The sequence below is a fragment of the Bacillus rossius genome, chromosome 3, assembly GCF_032445375.1.
Source record: "Bacillus rossius redtenbacheri isolate Brsri chromosome 3, Brsri_v3, whole genome shotgun sequence".
Lineage (NCBI taxonomy): Eukaryota > Metazoa > Arthropoda > Insecta > Phasmatodea > Bacillidae > Bacillus > Bacillus rossius.
Genome location: NC_086332.1, coordinates 110,844,089 through 110,866,842, shown reverse-complemented (window position 1 = coordinate 110,866,842; position 22,754 = coordinate 110,844,089). Strand labels below are relative to the sequence as shown.

General features: G+C 38.7%; 1 protein-coding gene across 13 annotated transcripts in view; it reads left to right on the top strand.

Annotated features, from left to right (window-relative positions):
- The window catches only part of LOC134531133 (protein turtle), a 423,117-nt gene that overhangs the window by 374,860 nt on the left and 25,503 nt on the right, over positions 1-22,754 (top strand). The window lies entirely within an intron of this gene.

The following is a 22,754-nucleotide window of genomic DNA, read 5'->3' as shown; positions in this document are numbered from 1 at the left end:
ATTTAAGATGATACACTTTGCTGTGAGATGTTAGTAACAATCAGTTTTTAGTACAGGTCTGAATAAAAATAGGCTTTTGAGTGTTACTGTTAACGGGTCGAAAAGGCACGAGGGACGCTAGTGTCAAATTATAATCTACAAACACTCACTTGGGAACTAAGTATTGAATTGAACCTGTACTATATTTTTATTGTGCGAATAGGAGGCTCTGTATAAATTATTTTATTGCTTCGAAACTTACATTTAGTTTATGTAGCACACCAAACTAAACTTACTTGTAGGCTTGGTTTGCTCATTCTTGTAACAAATTATGCCATTAAAATGGCATTTTGCATGATTTAGGTTTGATCCAAACATAGCATTAGTTACTTCAGTAGTGCGTACATCTTTTTCCAAGTTTTTGGTCAGCACTTATTCATGATGTTCGTCACACAGGAATCCACAAGGCTGATTCTGCAAGCTAACTGGAAATAAACCCTTGTTCGGCTAACCATTTTAAACATTACTAGCTAAAGTTTTTAATTGTAAAACTAGCGTACACTACTGTATGCCAAGAAAACAACCTGTGATTAAAGGCTGTTTCCACTGTTGTTTCCGCACATTTCAATATAAAGTTGGTATGGCTTTAGTTTCCATTTTATGAATATAGACTTGGTCCAGGGCTGTGCCCTCCCTTAAAGCCTGATGTGCCTCGCCGCCACCATCACCCTCTGTTCCAAACTGCCCGCCATGTGCGTGCGTGTGTTTGTGTACAAACTACCGCAGGAGGGCACAGAAGTCGCAGTTCTTCGTTCACATAAATCAAGTAAATAAATTGATATTCATAGCATATTTTATTTGTTCCCTAGTGTTTTACGTTTTAGTGGACGGATGACCATTTCAAGGCGGATACTTTTTAATTGTAATGTAACAAATATTCAGAGACCCTAACATTGCCTAACAGTCCCGTAGCGGGCCTTAATCAATATTTTAGTTGGTTTTAAATAGTTTAGTCAATCAGTATTATTGTTGCAGCCATTAGGCTAAATGTAAGTAAGGTTTGCATGTAGTCATTCCTTTTTCCGGTGGCACATTTTTCTAAACGTTTGTAATGGTGAATGACCGGAAACGGGCAGGTTACCTGTCTCTAGAGTGTGCTGAGAGGAGCCAGTCTGTCGCTGCTCACCCGTCGTCTTCTACATTGAATTTTTTGATCCAAGTCCATCTGTTCGTTTAAATTATATAAATTGCTTTCACATAACTTCAGGACTTACCTTGGGTAGTAAACTGTTTTAAGTGATTACTATTTTTGAACGAAAATTTGTTATGCTCTACAAACTTTAATTTATACACATACACACACACACACACACACCTTTGATTGTTATTTTGTTAATGGAGCAGGTTCTAATTTTTTTTTGTTGATATTTGTCAAAATCAACTTATCAGAATTGTGCCCAACAAAAAACAGAAATGGCAGACGTGTCCATCATCCCAGTAAACCTTTAAAATGGGAGATTTAAGATGCTGAGGATAAAATAATGTTTGTGTGGGTGTTGCCTGTAAAGTAATTCCACTGAAAAAGAGCAAATTATGTGGCTATATCTTTTAAATACTATCACAGAACATTCGTTTGAGTTGTGATAAGTATTATGTTATTTTTTTTTATGTTAATAAATACGTAAAAATCATAACAATATCAAATACTTGTTTTTTTCTCATCAACATGATATAAATTATATTGTCCCTTTTTGCAGCTCCAATACTCAAATTTATATTATTCTGTAGAACAATAAGCAGTCACAATCAATTATAATTTTCTCTGAAGATCAGCATATGTGCACGAGCATTGCGATCTTATGTGTTTAATCTGCAGCCTTAAGAGGCCGTGTCACAAATTTGCGCTCCTATCTATATCAATGTTATTTTAAAAGGCAGTTTTTCTCAAAGTCTATAAGAGGTAGGGGCCGGAAATTTTGCCTACTGAAAGTATACAATACATTTAACATAACCGCTTTTTTCAAATTTAGTTATCATATCATATATTATTTCTGTGATGAAAATAATATTATAAATATTTTGATTTGTCCAGATAAAGTTAAATTTTGCTTATATTTATAATTACTTAGCAAAAACTGAAAAGGCCATTGAAATGTATTGCACATTACGTTTTGATCAGTGTTTTCATGATCATGATGGGTTTAAAAACCTGGGTGTTATCAAGTCTTTAACTATTACATGACAACATTTATACGTACTTAATAATTTGGAGATAGGCCTTTTTCATCCTCAGCCCCTGAGCTTTTACTATCTGGTCTGGCGACCGACCTGACACTCTTCAACCACCCCAGGGGTCTCCGATTGCACATCCCATCAAAAAAAAAGCTGTTCGTTCATTTGTTTTGTGTTCGAGCGAAGGTTTACTTCTCCACAAGTGCCACAGACTTCACACATTTATGCCAAGGGAATATTCCGCTGATGTGACACCATACGAATGTATTATTCGTGACCATACAACTTTTTTGTTTGTCATCGGGAAAATGATGCAGCAGTTTGATTTTTTTGTGGTGATATAAAATAAATTTTCTTGCTAGGGAATGTTCATTTTGAATTCAGCATTTTTAAATGTCAGCGTAGAATATGCTTATCTGCCCATTTTGTTTCTTTTCATAATAATAAGTAAAGTTAACATTGTCATAGACATTTTATTATATTCGTTTGCCATCCAAGTACAAATGTCACACTATATCGCACGTAATTATATTTTTTACTAATTTGTTAGTTGTAATTTTATTTAAGTTACAAATAACAGTAATAAAAAATTATTACTTAATAGTCCAGAATAAAGATTGAGTTATTATTCATTTAATAGGGGTTTGAAATATGGTACTACATAATATTTATATTATCTTGTTGTCTTCTTTGTAACTTTACTGGAAGAATGGCATTTGGTATGTATGTTAACTCACAATGAAAATACTTCAGAAGTACTCAATTAACAGTGAACAACCTAGGGCCTATACTAATTTAATTATGTTCATGAAATATAATTGAAATTACTAATAAAGAACTGTATGAGTTTCACGTAGAGATATCGTACGAACTGTATGTGGTACAGACCAACATTTGCTTAGACTCTGTAAATAATTAATTTCAGTTAATGTGTAGAGAATATTAAAAGGTAGAAATAATGATATATATAAAACAATGCAAAGTTATCAGCATAAAAATAGAAATTATTTTTACGCAGCGCCTACTGGAATGAGTATTTTGTGTTGAATTATGTGGCATGATTAATATTCTCTTATGGTATGTGTGTTTTGTTAAAATCTTATAAAACATAACTTACTGTTGAATGATTTTCATTTTTTTGTGATGATCTTACTTAAACAAGTTTTAATTATATTACACATGTATATTTTAAAAGCATTTTAATGTATACTTATAGAATTGTAATAGGCTTTATACGGACTCTCACGATGCATGTGAGCATCTATAATTATTAGAGACCAGAAAAATTCGCGGATTCATTCAGCGATAGGCTAGAAGTCAAATACATATACCTTTTAGATGATTTTGCTATTGGCTTACTGTTCATCTGGACGAATCTCAACCAATTATAAACCTCCAACCAAAGAAGGATCGAATCACAGACAAACCAGCTGAGACGACTAACAAGTCAGCAGCAAATGAACTGGCGTTATTTGCCCTAGTGTACAGGGGAATGTGCAGTCTATCCTGAAGGCCGTCGAAACCGCCAATTTTTCCGGTCCCTAATCTACATCAATATTATGGCCGTTTCACAAGATCAAATATTTATTGAATTCAATCAGTTGCATTCATTGTACATAATTTTCGATATGTACATTGAATTCAATACAAATTGAAGATGTTACTCAACTAAGCTTATTCTTATTAACTTATAAGTATTTTGTTTGTTCAGTACATAAAAGTAAAAGATTCTTTATTATTTAAATAATGAGCATCTATAAGCAATAACGTTTTCAAAATATTTACATAAACATAATGGAATATATTTTTTTAAATACTTTATATCTACGATCACATCAACGGCAGTATTATGTAATCAATGAGGTAATGAATATATCTTAAAAGGATATTTTCTGCTCTGTAAAGTAAATTTGTAATGCAGCCCTCTTAATGTTAGTCTTGTGAGTTATTTCGTCTTCTAATATGCTACAGCAATATAAAAAATTAAGTTTTGTTAGTGTTTTAGTCTTGTGTAATGTTAAAGTGTAATGTAATAAATTCAATAATTTTTTTTTGTAAATTCGTATTCATAAAGGTAGGCTACATATCGTAATAAGATAAATAGTAATATTTGTAAATTTAAATTCTTTGAAACAACGTCAATAAGAGGTTCTCCTACCTCTGTTAAACTGTATGATGGTGCATTGTAAAAAATTAGGTAGTCTGACTTAAGTGAGATTGTATTTAGATTGTGTGTGATGCATATGCAATATTTAAGCATATGCATTTATGTTATTATCCTTTTAAAACGTTACATGATGAATTTCGTATACTTTTTAATGTCAACTAACATTATTTTTCACGGAATACTACATCCAGATAAAGAATAATTACCACATGTTTGAAGATTAATTGTATTCCAATACGTTTAAAGTATTAAAATTTTTAGTTTTAGATACGACTCATACTACATTTGTTAAAGTGAGGTTTCTTGATTCTGAATCCCTGCATCCGCAATTTCCTTGTGAGCCGCCACGCCGCCGCGCCGGTCAGATTGTCATCCTCTCAGATTGTCGAGGAACCAGATACATTTTTCGTCGAGTAAACTCGAGCTGTCAACCTTCCCACTAATCCTGTTATAAGGGTATAGTAGCTTTATCACGCGCTGCGGCTACAGTTCCTTCGGTTGAAAAAGCCACTAAATCTCACTGTTAAAAGAGAGAACTTCTAGAGCAGAATTTTGGAAATAAACATTTACTGACACGGCCTCTTAAGAGAAATCAGAGAAGTAATTAACTCTTTATTTATTTTTGTTTCTTAAACATATTATTTAATAATTTTAGTTAGTGTTCAATTAAATGACAGCATGGGCTATGTAGAGTAGCTCAAACAAATGAATTGATGATAGTTTAAAACAAAAATTTTACCAAAGAATTTTTCTTGTTAACTTCATGTGGGACTTATAAAATAATGACATGTATTTATTTCTCATTTGAAAAAATAAGTACCTTAAGATATGCAGTGAAAGGTCTTCAATCCTTCATGTTCAGAGTCTTAGTTAAGCCGGACAAGCCATCGTACCGAACTAGCCATCGTACCGAACTAGCCATCGTACCGAACTAGCCAATGTGCTATACAAGCCATCTTGCTGGACTAGCAAACGTATCACACTAGCCATCGTGCCAGAATAGCCATCATGCCGCGCTAGCTATTGTGCCGCACTAGCTATTGTGCCGCACTAGTAATCATGCCGCACTAGCCATCGTGTTGCACTAGCCATCGTGCCCCACTAGCCATCGTGCCGCACTAGCCATCGTGCCCCACTAGCCATCTTACCAGATGGCTATTTGTTACATGTCAGATCAGCCTAGCTAGGCAATCTGGTAGAAACATTCAGATAAGCACTTGAAACAAATTGTTTGTGCAGTTGAGGATAATTGAGGCACTAGCTGCAATAAGGGCCTTTGTGATTGAAGGCCCTTTTTTCGGAGAACACATTTTCTGAATCTCCATGTTGTTTTTAGTATACTCACCAAGTTCTGTTCATTTCCAACCTCTTTGGAAGATTTTACAGCTGTTTTAATAGTTCAATGTCAAAGGCCCTTCTTGCAGAGAACATCTGGCTACTCTTCAAACTTTATTATTTACATTTTAGTGTGAGGTGCCTGATGTGTATTATTCCAAAATAGTTGAATGCCGCAATGAACCATCACCATTTGAACTCAAAATCAATATCGATATTCTTGACTGGGAAGACGCTTTAAGATCTCATTTTCTTAAGAGCCCACATCATTAAGAAACAAATTTACACTACAAAAATTTTCTAAACTAAAATACAAAAGAGATGGAACCTTGGTGGCATATCCAGCATACGGAAATCTTGTATGTACACCGTACAGATTTATGAAGACACACCCTGAAGAAATCCAGCTGACAACAGCCAAAAGAGTTCCACTGAAAGCAGCTAAAGTGAAGGATTTGCAAGACTTATTCATTTATTTAAAGGAGGAGAGTAAAGTTTTTTATGAAAAGTTTCTAGCAGATGCGGTATTACAAGATGATAGCAATGAAACAGATAGTTTGAACGGAGATGTAAATGAAGAACTTGATTTGGCTAATGAATAAGAATGTTGCAATGATTTTTATTGATTTTTTCGTTTTTTATTTTTGCCTAATAAACAAATATTGTATTGGTTTCTAAAATTATTTTTTTTCTATTCATATGCCTACTTATCATGCTATTTCAAGTTTCTGAAGTTTTATTGCATCAAATAACCGATGTAAAAATGAAAGCCTTTAATGCAGAGAACTGAAAATTGGTCTTTTTCTTGTTCTCTAACAAAAGGGCCTTTGACATGGTTCTCTTCTTTATTTGTTCTAGATCAGAGTAATAAACTGTCTGGCTTTCAAATGTCAGATCTCCATAGTAAAAGTTATAACTAATCAAACACATAGGGTTGAATAGTTTTAATCTTCACTACAGTTTTCCACTACATGTATGAAAACTTTGACAGCCGATATCTCAAAACACAATTTTTGAATGTAGGCCCTTATTGCAGCTACCGCCTCAATTATTATTTTTAATTTTATAGTTAAGTTCTTTGCACGTATTCAGATTGATTCTAGAAGAAAAGATTTATGCAAGGTAATGGGATTTTAATTTTTGCTCTTGCAGAAAACTCAAGTCGACATTTACACTATTTTGATACATTTTCACAAACTTGCACAACTAACATTTTTGCTCATAACCTACCATTGTTTTTGATGATGCTGAATACATAACATAAGCAAAGATTTGGCGCACATATACTGATCTAAGATTAAGTCCCACAATTGTTTTCTAGCTATGTACAACCAAGTAAAAATAGTGTCCGTGGGACAACTATGAAGGTTCACCATTATACCATCACGTACTCAATGCAGATGCTTGTGGTTGTGTAAATTCAAACAACCAAGTCCAAAAAGATTTTACCTCGGCACAACCCGAACCATGAAACATAAGTTTTGCTCCAAAGTAAATGTCATGTAATTATTTCATGATCCACTGAGCAGTATGACCAACTGTGGCAACATCTGAGTGGAGATGACAAAATGATCTCCCATCAAGCCGAGAGTATGGAGACACGTGGTATCGCCGACCTATCACACTATAGCTGTTATAAAATAGAGAATAACAATACTACTTGCAATATAGAACTTAGCGTAACTTTTTACAATAAACAAATTATGCAACTACATAGTAACTTCTGATTGACTTTAAATAACTGCCAGTGAACTTTCCACTCTGTATTGTTTACAGAATTGGGATATAATGTTAAAACATGCTGTTTTCTCATCATAAGAATACACACAGAACCAGCCAGAGAGTCACTGTTACCGATAAACTGTCTACTAGTTCGGCGCCATGACTTTGCACACACACCATTCCTTTTTTTAATTTTCTGAAAAACTTCCAAAATTATAGAAACAATACATATTTTACAAACAACTCTAAACATTAAAATTATTGGATTAATAATACATGTATTCATTAATAAAATATTGTTGTAACCACTTTAAATTTAATGGAAGAATATATGACTTTTATGTCTGTGTTGAATTGTAGGTACAAGCATGTGTGTGATACACCGTGACAGATTGGCTGTCACTGTGTCGTATGTACATAAATCTGCCTAGCTAAGCAAATATGAATAATATATTAATTAAACTTTAACATGTTTTTTAAATGGTAACCAAAAATACTGTGTTAAGTATGTGGTGTCTTATATAAGTTTCATCTAACTACAGCAGGTCTTGAAAGGGGAGCTACAACTGAATATGTATACATTGTGTATCTGTGTGGATATGTGTGTATGTTTTTATTGACACGGGGCCTAGCGAAGGAGGTTTGTGAATACCGCCACCATGTCATGAGATATGTAGATGAGGTGATACTACGTAGGGAATGATGTCACCCACGTGCCAATTAGGTTCACTCCCAACCCAATGTGTTATTTAAATGTGACAAGACCTTCATCTCTCTCACAAAGTTTACTGCAGTTGGCTCTATGGTGTCGTATATGCCTTCACTCCACCACGCACTCCCTCGTGAACAAAATTATTACACATGCCGTTATTTTCTTTACTAGGACATTCACACAACTACATTCATTTGGAGTGTGTTTGGATATTTTGGGGCATAAAGTTAATAGGCTGCAGGGAATGCCCAAACAAGCAAATTTTGTGGAGGAAAAATGTTTAGAAAAACAACCCTGCAAAGTTAGGCGCAAACTGTAGTGCACAAATTTGAATTTGGCACACATGGTGTGCCACACTGTTAGGCGGAGAAGGCGCCATCGCAGTGCCGTCATGTAAAACTCTCCGCGGGAGGCAGGCGAACATGTGGAGTCGGCCACACGCACTAGCAACCAACAGGGCTGCACATCGCCCTTGTGGTCTGAAACACCCAGCTCCAGGCAGTTGCTGGCTACTCATTTGAAGGTCTTATCCGGTGCATGCCTGATGGGATAGATGCTCCTCTCGCCTACCTGTACACCGCTTGCATATCGGCCATCTGTGCAAACGTAAAGTCTGCCGTGCTATTGCAGCACCTTACTGATTAAACTGTCAACACCAATCGCCCAAAATCAAACATTTAAATACACCTCAACCAAATATCCTCTGTGATGTTACCTAGACTGATTAGTGCTGGTGCGTATGCAGCCTACTTGTCACTCTGCTTCCTCTCCCGCAGAGCACTTGAACCACTCTGCGTCCTCTCAGCCACATACCACACAAAACCACACACACACACAACCAAAATATTTCAGGGAGGTGATTCCTTATTTAAATTGAGTTTGAGTTTGATGATAGACTTTCAGCCTAGTTAAATTTATAAGGGTGATATTCATTCTTGAAAATATGTTTTAGGAAGGGTATTGTATTTGACAAATATATCAAATAATTTTTATTTTAATTGCTAATCCAGGATTTGTGTTTTAGTCTACATTATTTTTCACAATCTTAACAAAATTTACAAAATTAACAAAATCTTAGGCATACAAATGATGACATTACAATGTATGGATATTATATGCAGTTTTATTGATATTTTTGATCTAATGAAAGAAAACACCCGTCTTGTTTTATAGGAGTGGATCACCATCTTGAATATGCTGCACACGATGTTCATGTTATGTATACATGCCTTCTCCATGTAATCTTCTCTCAATCTTGAATGTGATTATCTTTAGTGTACTAGCATCTGGGCTCCACTGTACCCTGGCAAAATGTTCTCTTGCTGAACATCTTGTTGATCAGCTTCCTCGTAGTATGTGTGAGCCCTGGGAAGAGATTAGGTCTGTCACAAAGTACAGAATTCGGTGGTTAACGTTTTTGATCAGGACATCTGCGATTCGGGAAGCGTAACTGGTATCCCGCACAAACAGCAACTACATTTCCTTCCCAGATGCCATACACAAGCACCATATCCACATTCTTGCTGTTTGTTAGAATTAACATCAACAACATGTTGATAGTAGCAAGCCACGAGGAACACGACCAACCGTTCCATTGCACATCCGTGTGTGCTCAGCGGCAGCTACCTCCGGCCAACGCTGCAGGCTTGCGCGCATCACATTGGTGCGTGTTGCACTTTGTCGTAACTCCTTAAGAGTTGTGACTACTTCACATGTTCAGCTAACATTTTTCACTCCAGATAAACGTCACTTATCAGCTATTTTGTTTATTCCTCTGTGTCACCACTACCTTTATTTATGTGTACACATGCTTGGGGTCTGCGTATTCAAAAAATATTCTGTATTCGTGAATAGTTTGATATTCAATTCAATATTTCAAATAATTTGTTAATTAATTTTTTACTAATAAATACATCAAGTGGGACTCATTCACAAAAAAATTTAATTCATAAAAAATAACATGCATGAAGCTAAAAATATTCTGTACTAGGACATTCACACAACTACATTCACTTTATTGAGAAATTTATATCTGTTTTCTGCAATATCATACATAGCTACAGTGTTTTGGTATATAAAAAAATAAGCTGTGATTATGATTACAATTATTAATCGTACACTATTTTTTATGAATCAACTGAATATTCAAAACTAAAATTTTTAATGGTTTAACAAATTAATGCTAAGTGTCTTTCATTTGAGACCCCTCTAATATGGTTCCGTGTACGTTTATTTCTCTCATTTTCATTTTACTGTATTTTAGACAAATTTTTCGAAATGTGATAAAAAAATTTGACTAAAAAATATTTGATTTTCATGAATAGTTTTATTTTTTAATCGAAATTCAATTTGAATAAACAAAACCAGGTTTTCAGAAGCACAATACATGTTGAACAGTGTAAACATGGAACATGTGGTAGACTTGACTCTGGTCTGGTCGAGATGACTGAGGGGGCGAGGCCGCCAGGCGAGAGGCATGTGTGTTGTGAGAGTGGCATGTACAGTGCTGTCGACCTGACACTCATGTGGTGTGTGTTTCTGTTTCTCTCCTGCCCACCCCACTGCTGCACAGGAGGAGAAAAGGTGAAGAGTTTGGAAGCAAGTGTTGAAAATGCTTCAGAATATATCTATTATATATCTGTATCTCACCACACACCCACACACATGACTCACTTTACCTTCACGTTGCACTTGGTATTCCACTGGTTTTCTTTCAGCGCATGGTTGTGGTGTTTGCTATTGGTGGCCCTGCTGGGTTTTGTTTTGTGTTTTATTTTGTATAACTGTATGGACAGACCAGGTGAATGCTGCAACACAGTCTAAGTAACATATTTTAAATTGTTTACTAAATGTGTAAAACACTTCAGGTGTATTAGTAAAGCTGTGTTACACTTTGTTCATTTTTTCATTTTTATGATTTATTTTTAAGACTAATGTGTCAGCTGATACAAGGATATAGCATATCTCAGGCTGCAGAAACATACCATGAAGAGTCTGTACTGTAAATAGTAAATCTTACTTCTATCAGTCAATTAAACCAAATTTACAAATTCTCTTTAAGAAAAATCAGAGCTGCCAAAGGATGTTATAAACATCATGAATATCATAAGACATTTAACTTACTAGTTCACGGACACCAGGAATACTGTTTTCAAACCATTTTTGCATGAATAAAACATCCACAAAGTTTGAGATTGGAAGATTAGTTATGAAAAAGTAATGACCAATTAAATAGCCTGGCACTAACCCCCGTGACGTCATAACTCATGCAAGCGTGCTCACCGCGCTTGTTTGCATTGGCCATGAAGCGTCTTTCTTTTACAAAGAAAAGTCTCAAAATAATGAGTGCTGACCTAACATAAAAAACTATCATATTCCACAAATACACATAGAAAAACACATTTTAAATTGCTAATATCTACATCAATATACTGTATATAGCGATAAATGGTGGAGGTGGGTTGTGAACAGTTCCTTTTTCCTATAAGTAATTAAGAAAATTAGAATCATAAACATGTTGATCTTATTATTATGAAATTTTTAGAAATTGCATTACATTATTTAATGTGTTTTATTTTGTATTTTAAAATGTATCATAAAATGTTTTTAACATTCATAGCTTTGCAAATAATAGTTCCAGGCATAAAATTTTTTTTTCCAGAAATGCCAAGTTTTTAACTTATGCCCATAATTATACTTTGTCTATATGCACATGCTATCCACTACACCATAACAACAGTCTTCTCTCTAAGCTTACCTGTGTGTCATGTAAGAATTTCGCCTGAATAAAGACATTGAAATTTTCTACATCATGTATTTTAATAAATGCTTTCAATTTATAATCATAGATGTCAGTACAAAAAGGATCAAGTTAGTCATTTGCTGTACCAATATTGTCGTAATCTTAGTAATGAAGTCCTGCATAAGTAACTATGTGGAGTTTCTCTTAAATTGGTGAATCAGTTTCATATTATACAACTTAACTGTATTACACAGGGTTAATGATTACTTATGTATGTATATGGTATATATATACACACACACACACACACACATTCAGTTTTAATGTCAACAGTGTGAAAAAAGGTGTGATCTACATACCGCTTGTTTTTTATACTGCTTCTTTTCATTTCACCTCAGTTCTACTGAATTTGAAATAAACTACTAGTTTTGTTAATCAATTTGTAATTTTTCAGATTGATCTTTTATGAACTTGTGTCTTTCGTTCTGAAAAATTGTGATATCTTGACTCTAGCCTACAGTTTGTTATGTACTGTTAGCGGCCAAATCTGAGCTATGACATCAAACCAATCAGGGAGTGTTTTGACATCACGTAATAATGATCTGACTTGTGTCAACATCAATTGTCACCAATAATGACTCATTTCTACGTTAAAATACGTATATCAATAAAACATTTTTGTATTTTAGCCAAATCTATCATATTTGCATTTCACCCATTATAACAAGTTTAGCGTAGGCTACTGCAGCACCCTATTGAGAGCTTAGGAAAAACTTTCTTACATGCATACAGCTTACCAACAATAACACAATGTATATTTAAAAAGTCTTTTGAAAATATTTTTATATTTATAAGCTCTGTTTCTGAAAACCTATATTTGGCATGAATATTTTATGTAATTGGGTCAAAGCCATAAAACGGGATATCGAAAGTTCAGCATCAGTCAATGGATGGTTATGGACATTTAAGTTGTTCCTAGTTAGGACACCTGTCTTCTTTGAAAGATCATTTTATGCAATTGAACTTAAAAAGTAGCACATTTTTACATAATTTTAAACAAGTTTTAATTAAATGGTCACTTGTTTGTAACCCAAACTTTTGGTGTTTCTTTGATGGCTGTGTTACAGAATCAACTGGTGATGTCTTAGTCACGCCACTATATTACTGGTGTTTGCAGTAAAGTTGTTACTGGTATTTTTAATTGTAAATTTTTTTATTCAACAAAGGGAATGGAATTGTGTTGGAGAAATGCAGGTAATGTTTAGCTCAAATTTATTTTATTTGCTTTGTTTTTTTGGTTTTTTTTTTCTCCTTAGAAGTGTTACTTCAAGGTTGCAGTGAAATGGCATATGCAGTAAAGAAATGTGTGAACTGAAAACTTAGAAACTTAAAGTTTTAGTAGTTTTTCAGATGTGTAAGCTATTCCAGTGTTGGGGTTCACAAGTCTGGTGTGAACTGCACAGGGTCTCAGCTGCTGCGAGCGAACACAGCCGTGTTTTAATTGGTTGTCTAGTCTCCTCACAGCTCCAATCAAATAACCCCTTCTGTTAGGGGCACACAGAGCATAATGTGTGGTAAACTAATCGTGAACAAGAAAGCAAAAGGCAAAATTAGAAAAAATATAGTATCAAGTTTATTCAAATTATTAGAATCCAATAAAATTATTTTCAAAAATAAAAATTGTGCAGATGCTAATAAGATTATATATATGCATAAATAAGTGTATTATACAATCCATTAATATTCTGACAAAAGGACACTATAATAAGAACCTTTATAGCACATAAGAAGTAGTGCCCAGAGGCTTAGTTACGTTACATTTAACCTTCTCCAAAGAGGTGTGTTTATGGGCATTATGGCTCAATGACACCATTAATTTTAAAACAAAATATAAAATACCGTAACAATAAGATTACCGCAGTACATACTATTCCCAGTAATGGGATTACCTACATTTGCATGCCCATTCAATAGCAGTTTACAATACCCACGGGGGTGAGTACATGAGCTCTCAAACGAATACGTAAAACAGTTGATCTAATAGGGCGTAAGTAACAGTGCTTTAACACATCAATATGTATATATATATAATTCAATAATTACAAAAGAAACGTGCTGTCTGTCTGGGTGTGGAGCTGCGTAACAAGGATCACAAAGCACGGAACCTTAAGGATAAGAAATGCGCGACCAAGTTAAAAAAAAGGGGGGTCTAATTAGCATACACGAAAAAGGTAAGCAAGCTATACAATGGGACCCGCAAGTCACCACTAACGCAGCTATGTATAAAGTAGTACAACGGCCACGCCCGCCGTCAAGAACAATCAGAAACTCAGTGTCAAAACTAACACAACTTTAGTACGCATGGCCACAAATTACCAAACGTCAAAAAGTAAGCTACCAACCAGAAAATGAAGCTTGCCATCGCGAACCCAAACAGAACAGCCCGAGCTTATGCTAAAATCAGCGCTATATACACAAGCTAGAGGGCACTAGTGTAGCAATCAGTAGGCCTGGAGAGGGGAGGAGCCTAAGTCACGCGTACGTCAGAAAGGATGGCGGGAGGGGAACTCAAGGGGGAGAGGAGGGGAGGAGCCTAAGTCACGCGTACGTCAGAAAGGATGGCGGGAGGGGAACTCAAGGGGGAGAGGAGGGGAGGAGCCTAAGTAACACGTACGTCAGAAAGGATGGCGGGAGGGGAACTCAAGGGGGAGAGGAGGGGAGGAGACTAAGTCACGCGTACGTCAGAAAGGATGGCGGGAGGGGAACTCAAGGGGGAGAGGAGGGGAGGAGCCTAAGTCACACGTACGTCAGAAAGGATGGCGGGAGGGGAACTCAAGGGGGAGAGGAGGGGAGGAGCCTAAGTCACGCGTACGTCAGAAAGGATGGCGGGAGGGGAACTCAAGGGGGAGAGGAGGGGAGGAGCCTAAGTCACGCGTACGTCAGAAAGGATGGCGGGAGGGGAACTCAAGGGGGAGAGGAGGGGAGGAGCCTAAGTCACACGTACGTCAGAAAGGATGGCGGGAGGGGAACTCAAGGGGGAGAGGAGGGGAGGAGCCTAAGTCACGCGTACGTCAGAAAGGATGGCGGGAGGGGAACTCAAGGGGGAGAGGAGGGTAGGAGCCTAAGTCACACGTACGTCAGAAAGGATGGCGGGAGGGGAACTCAAGGGGGAGAGGAGGGGAGGAGCCTAAGTCACGCGTACGTCAGAAAGGATGGCGGGAGGGGAACTCAAGGGGGAGAGGAGGGGAGGAGCCTAAGTCACGCGTACGTCAGAAAGGATGGCGGGAGGGGAACTCAAGGGGGAGAGGAGGGGAGGAGCCTAAGTCACGCGTACGTCAGAAAGGATGGCGGGAGGGGAACTCAAGGGGGAGAGGAGGGGAGGAGCCTAAGTCACGCGTACGTCAGAAAGGATGGCGGGAGGGGAACTCAAGGGGGAGAGGAGGGGAGGAGCCTAAGTCACGTATACGTCAGAAAGGATGGCGGGAGGGGAACTCAAGGGGGAGAGGAGGGGAGGAGCCTAAGTCACGCGTACGTCAGAAAGGATGGCGGGAGGGGAACTCAAGGGGGAGAGGAGGGGAGGAGCCTAAGTCACGCGTACGTCAGAAAGGATGGCGGGAGGGGAACTCAAGGGGGAGAGGAGGGGAGGAGCCTAAGTAACACGTACGTCAGAAAGGATGGCGGGAGGGGAACTCAAGGGGGAGAGGAGGGGAGGAGACTAAGTCACGCGTACGTCAGAAAGGATGGCGGGAGGGGAACTCAAGGGGGAGAGGAGGGGAGGAGCCTAAGTCACACGTACGTCAGAAAGGATGGCGGGAGGGGAACTCAAGGGGGAGAGGAGGGGAGGAGCCTAAGTCACGCGTACGTCAGAAAGGATGGCGGGAGGGGAACTCAAGGGGGAGAGGAGGGGAGGAGCCTAAGTCACGCGTACGTCAGAAAGGATGGCGGGAGGGGAACTCAAGGGGGAGAGGAGGGGAGGAGCCTAAGTCACACGTACGTCAGAAAGGATGGCGGGAGGGGAACTCAAGGGGGAGAGGAGGGGAGGAGCCTAAGTCACGCGTACGTCAGAAAGGATGGCGGGAGGGGAACTCAAGGGGGAGAGGAGGGTAGGAGCCTAAGTCACACGTACGTCAGAAAGGATGGCGGGAGGGGAACTCAAGGGGGAGAGGAGGGGAGGAGCCTAAGTCACGCGTACGTCAGAAAGGATGGCGGGAGGGGAACTCAAGGGGGAGAGGAGGGGAGGAGCCTAAGTCACGCGTACGTCAGAAAGGATGGCGGGAGGGGAACTCAAGGGGGAGAGGAGGGGAGGAGCCTAAGTCACGCGTACGTCAGAAAGGATGGCGGGAGGGGAACTCAAGGGGGAGAGGAGGGGAGGAGCCTAAGTCACGCGTACGTCAGAAAGGATGGCGGGAGGGGAACTCAAGGGGGAGAGGAGGGGAGGAGCCTAAGTCACGTATACGTCAGAAAGGATGGCGGGAGGGGAACTCAAGGGGGAGAGGAGGGGAGGAGCCTAAGTCACGCGTACGTCAGAAAGGATGGCGGGAGGGGAACTCAAGGGGGAGAGGAGGGGAGGAGCCTAAGTCACGCGTACGTCAGAAAGGATGGCGGGAGGGGAACTCAAGGGGGAGAGGAGGGGAGGAGCCTAAGTCACGCGTACGTCAGAAAGGATGGCGGGAGGGGAACTCAAGGGGGAGAGGAGGGGAGGAGCCTAAGTCACGCGTACGTCAGAAAGGATGGCGGGAGGGGAACTCAAGGGGGAGAGGAGGGGAGGAGCCTAAGTCACGCGTACGTCAGAAAGGATGGCGGGAGGGGAACTCAAGGGGGAGAGGAGGGGAGGAGCCTAAGTCACGCGTACGTCAGAAAGGATGGCGGGAGGGGAACTCAAGGGGGAGAGGAGGGGAGGAGCCTAAGTCACGCGTACGTCAGAAAGGATGGCGGGAGGGGAACTCAAGGGGGAGAGGAGGGTAGGAGCCTAAGTCACGCGTACGTCAGAAAGGATGGCGGGAAGGGAACTCAAGGGGGAGAGGAGGGGAGGAGCCTAAGTCACGCGTACGTCAGAAAGGATGGCGGGAGGGGAACTCAAGGGGGAGAGGAGGGGAGGAGCCTAAGTAACACGTACGTCAGAAAGGATGGCGGGAGGGGAACTCAAGGGGGAGAGGAGGGGAGGAGCCTAAGTAACACGTACGTCAGAAAGGATGGCGGGAGGGGAACTCAAGGGGGAGAGGAGGGGAGGAGCCTAAGTCACGCGTACGTCAGAAAGGATGGCGGGAGGGGAACTCAAGGGGGAGAGGAGGGTAGGAGCCTAAGTCACGCGTACGTCAGAAAGGATGGCGGGAGGGGAACTCAAGGGGGAGAGGAGGGGAGGAGCATAAGTAACACGTACGTCAGAAAGGATGGCGGGAGGGGAACTCAAGGGGGAGAGGAGGGGAGGAGCCTAAGTAACACGTACGTCAGAAAGGATGGCGGGAGGGGAACTCAAGGGGGAGAGGAGGGGAGGAGCCTAAGTCACGCGTACGTCAGAAAGGATGGCGGGAGGGGAACTCAAGGGGGAGAGGAGGGGAGGAGCCTAAGTCACACGTACGTCAGAAAGGATGGCGGGAGGGGAACTCAAGGGGGAGAGGAGGGGAGGAGCCTAAGTCACGCGTACGTCAGAAAGGATGGCGGGAGGGGAACTCAAGGGGGAGAGGAGGGGAGGAGCCTAAGTCACGCGTACGTCAGAAAGGATGGCGGGAGGGGAACTCAAGGGGGAGAGGAGGGGAGGAGCCTAAGTAACACGTACGTCAGAAAGGATGGCGGGAGGGGAACTCAAGGGGGAGAGGAGGGGAGGTGCCTAAGACACGCGTACGTCAGAAAGGATGGCGGGAGGGGAACTCAAGGGGGAGAGGAGGGGAGGAGCCTAAGTCACGCGTACGTCAGAAAGGATGGCGGGAGGGGAACTCAAGGGGGAGAGGAGGGGAGGAGCCTAAGTCACGCGTACGTCAGAAAGGATGGCGGGAGGGGAACTCAAGGGGGAGAGGAGGGGAGGAGCCTAAGTCACGCGTACGTCAGAAAGGATGGCGGGAGGGGAACTCAAGGGGGAGAGGAGGGGAGGAGCCTAAGTCACGCGTACGTCAGAAAGGATGGCGGGAGGGGAACTCAAGGGGGAGAGGAGGGGAGGAGCCTAAGTCACGCGTACGTCAGAAAGGATGGCGGGAGGGGAACTCAAGGGGGAGAGGAGGGGAGGAGCCTAAGTCACGCGTACGTCAGAAAGGATGGCGGGAGGGGAACTCAAGGGGGAGAGGAGGGGAGGAGCCTAAGTCACGCGTACGTCAGAAAGGATGGCGGGAGGGGAACTCAAGGGGGAGAGGAGGGGAGGAGCCTAAGTCACGCGTACGTCAGAAAGGATGGCGGGAGGGGAACTCAAGGGGGAGGGGGGGGGAGGGGAGGAGCCGGCGGACGCCGAAGAGGTAAGGCGCACGCTTCAAAATTAAAAAATGTAAATACCCGGACATTATTATCAGTTTCACTGCCAATAAAGGATGGTTTGTAAAGTTTGTTTAAAGGTATGCGACATGAGTTGAAGGTCATGCCCGGGTGGGCAAGTCAACCAGCCAACTGATGATAACTACCCGTTACGCAGTGTCGTATTTGTCGTACAAAGTATTTAAATAATGGTAGGCTCATGAAGATAAATGGTGTGACATATTTATCGTTGAGTGTTATTCTACGCATTTATATTACGTAAAGAATATTTCCCTACACATTTTGGAACACATTATGTAAATTAAGCTTGCTATTTAGCTATTTATGGGGAAAAAAATTCTTCAGAATACGCAATTTTGGATAGCACAATCATATTTAGGAATGCATTAGTTATGCTACGTGAGGGATTGGTGTATTTTTTTACTGATTTTATTGTAGCTTTTATTTATATTTTTATATTTATTCTGTCAGCAGCCTTATCATAACTTTATATTTACGTGTAGGCATGTTGGGGTGCAGAACTACTTTCTTGCGCGTGGATTAGTGTGCGCGACAGTTTGAGCAGAGTGTGTTGTGGGATTCAATCGCCAGTCACGGTACGATGCGCCTCAGGCAGTGCTCTGTATGCCCTAATCTTTGGAATTTTACGCTGTGTAAGAGCCCAGCTAAAGTACTCTGACCCACTGGACTGCCAACATTTTAATATTGTCAAAAAATCTGGGTTAAAAACTTAAAATGCAATATAATTTTGTTAGGGCTAGGCAATATGTTTGTATTTTTAATGTTAACATAAAGATATTTTATGGGGCTGCTTATTAAATTTGTAATATTTTCATCTAGAGTGTTTAAGTATGGTACTAGTTTGGTCTGAATGTTAACATAATACTGTAATGGTAAAAAAAAATAGTGAGGTATAAACTTTTTTCCAATATACTGGTATTTTTTAGTATGCATTTATTTATGTTTTTATTTAATGTCTTTCATAACATTTTTTCAAGTAAATTTGCAGTTAACCTTTTTGAGAATTTACTTTTTGTGCTGAAAACAAGGCTCCTTCAATTTTTGAAACTCTGCTTGCTATTTTTAATTTATGCCTTTTGAGAACATTTGTTCTGTATCCTGTTCTGGGGGGAAACACGTTAAGCAAAGGCGCGGCTTTAAGAATAAACATAGTTTTTTCGCATGTTGCGCAAAACAGACGCAAACTCGAGGAAATGTGCGAGAAATTGTGGTGGTTTGCCCTGGAATAGAGGAGTCACTGGTAAATAAATAAATGTGTACATATAAATGATATATATAAATAAAATTTTGGTTGTGTCAGCTATAAATGGTTTTGCTTTCCATTAAACATTCCAGGCATAAAATTATTTATGACACCTCTCTTTTGGCATCTTGCTTAATTTAAACCTCCCACAGTATTAATCCAATGTAATTTAACTAAAAAAAAGTATTCAAACAAACTTAAGTTCCCATTTCTGAACATTGACAGGTTACATATAGTTATGAAATCAGTAATCTTGCTGCTTGTCTCCCTGGAAAATATCTTGATGAAAGAATAAGTAATATATGTATTAAGATGTTTTGATATTTAGTTAATAATGTATTCAATAGACACAGCTGAATTATACAACTTTTTGAAGCAACAATTATCCCAATAATCTAATTATTTTGGCAGTGAAGTCACATTTTATTACATTCATGTAGATTTTTGTGAAGGTTGTTTTTAGTTTAGGTTCTCTCATTATCTTTTCCTGGAAGCAATTACCGGCCGCAAGTTGTCTTTCACAGAGCTCGACATCGCTTTACTGTTCCAAGTTGAATAAAATCTCTGTGGTTGAAATTCAGTGTTCTATCAGAACATGTTTATTCTCCCATCAGAACAAAAATTGCAACTCCTAACAATTTTTATATTTCAGGCACCATTATAGGCAACAAATTGTATTCTACCCTAGATACAAGTGTTTAATTGACTGATGTGCACCACCATGTTATAAGGGTAACATTTTTACTTTGAAATGGAAACTAATAGGTCCATAATAAGGCATCACTTGTGAGTGTTGAGGTCTGTGTGAAATGCAATACATACAGAGCAATGTGAAACATTCATCCTCATTTTGGTTTTCCATGTTTTTCCCAAAATTACTTTATTCAGATGCTGGGATAGTTCCTTACATGAGGCCTTGACTGATTTTCTTGCTGATTTCTCTTACTTTATAGTATGAATCTGTCTCAGATGGATGTCGTTGCCAGACTTGAAATCAAAATACCTGCTTGGATATAGTATCACACAATGGTTGAATATTCCCAAGAGTATTGCTTGCCTAGCTGTGACTCAGTGTTATTCATTCAGTGCAAATGTTACTTTACATCTAAATTTGTTTTAGGCTAATCTTTTGGTACAAGATGAATTTCTGTATTTTCTCCTGTACTTGGAAGGACATAATGGTATGTAGGTAATTTTAGGTTATGTTATTAATATTTTCAAACACAAAGGCTCTGCCAATAGTATCTTTAGAAATCAAATTGCTAAATGATCAATGATGGAACACTGCATTACCTTTTCAAATTACAATGATTTTTTTTTATCATGGGAATGTTTTGTCCTAATTCTGTCTGTTTGCAGTTTATTTACTTAAGCTACGTTCTCTTTCTTGTTCAGGCTAGTTGAAAAAAATATTGTACCACAAATTTTTGCGAGAGCGATTTTGATTCATGTATTTGTTCGTTATCAGTGGGTGTTTAATATTCATCAGAAGGAAGCCTGCATAAGTGAACATAATGAACTACATGTTCAAAGTCAGAATTAGGGTCATCAGAATTAGTTAGGTACATGAAATATTTCACTGCATTGAATTTTGTGAGATATTGTAACACGTAATTCAGGTATTCAAGACTACATAGGTAAGTATTGCCCTTTCTGTAGCCAGACAACCTACAACTAAGTCCTAGATGTAATTATGCTTGTTCCTGATGGTTACATTCTTTTCCTCAAAAACTCGCTTCCACCAAGGTAACTGTAAACGTATTTGCGATATTCTTCTTCTGTGCCGAAGAAGTGGTTTACAGTGCAGATGTGCTTACTACCGATAAATTTATAACTTTGCAAAAAAAACTTTATCATTACCTGACACCATTCCCATAATGATTTTAATACAGTTACAACTAGCCTAATCTTTAATAAAAATAGGTACTTAATATGCTTATTTAGTTACTACACGTGTACAGATGTGTCACAGGTATTTATTAAAAGCAGGTAGTACACGGGCTATGAAGAGTTTTTTTTTTTTTTCCTTTAAAAGCAGAGAGGTGTTTTAGTAATAAACTTATTTACATTTTTATGACACAAAATCTTCAAAATATCAGTAAACTTTACCCAAAATACTGTGACTTTTTTATAGCAGGTAGAAAGTTTATATGAGATACTACTGATAGTCATTATTTATTATCATGTTTTTACTTTTGTTCTTTTAATGTTTTAAGCTATATATTTTGTAGTTAATGAATCACACAGAATCATACTGTTATCTGCTTTGCATTAGGCCTGTGTGAAACTTCGACTAAGCGAATCAATCGAAGCCCTGTTTAATATTTGATTTGACTTTGCCAAGAAATTTGCTATTTCTTTTATTTGAAGCTTCGATTGTGATGCAAAGCTTTGTGTCTGATGTGAAGATTCACATTTGTTGCAAAGTTTTATAACATTGCAAGCTGACAATTTGTTCATGAAAATATTAATTTATTTTTGTGTGTTGTAAATGTTTTGCTTGAATATAGTTGGTTACTTAAAAATTAAAGAAAGTTGTCAGTTTGAGAAGGTGTCAGTTTGCTTTATTGAATGATCAATATTAAAATTATGCATGGTTATTTTATAAATTTATTGAATTATGTTTTTGTAGGGCCTAATTGATTTGATCGCTTAATCAGATAAAACAGTACAAATGTTTAATTGTTATTATTATTATTTTTTACTTCAATCCTGTATTTTAGAAAATAAGTGTAATACAGCTTTGCCGAGAACAATATTTTCAATTCAATTCAACTTCGCAAATATTTTTTACATTCCATTTGATATTCGCTTTGTATCAAAAACTAGTATTCGCACAGGCCTACTTTGCATGAAGCTGATTTTATTTATTATAACCTCAAATCGCTGTAGCATGCACATACTACTAATTTGAAACTGTGCATGTACTTTCACACAGTAATGTAGGTATAAAAAATTGTTGTTTTTTTTGTTTACATTGAATTTTTTTCCGGTTCAATGGTTTTTGTATCATAGCTTTAAGTGTGTGTATAAATTTTGATGTACAGTTTAAAATGTGTGTTCATATTTCATTTAGTATATTAGTATGCCAAATTGTGTTTTATTAGGTAAATGTGAATATTATCATTTTATGTATATTTAA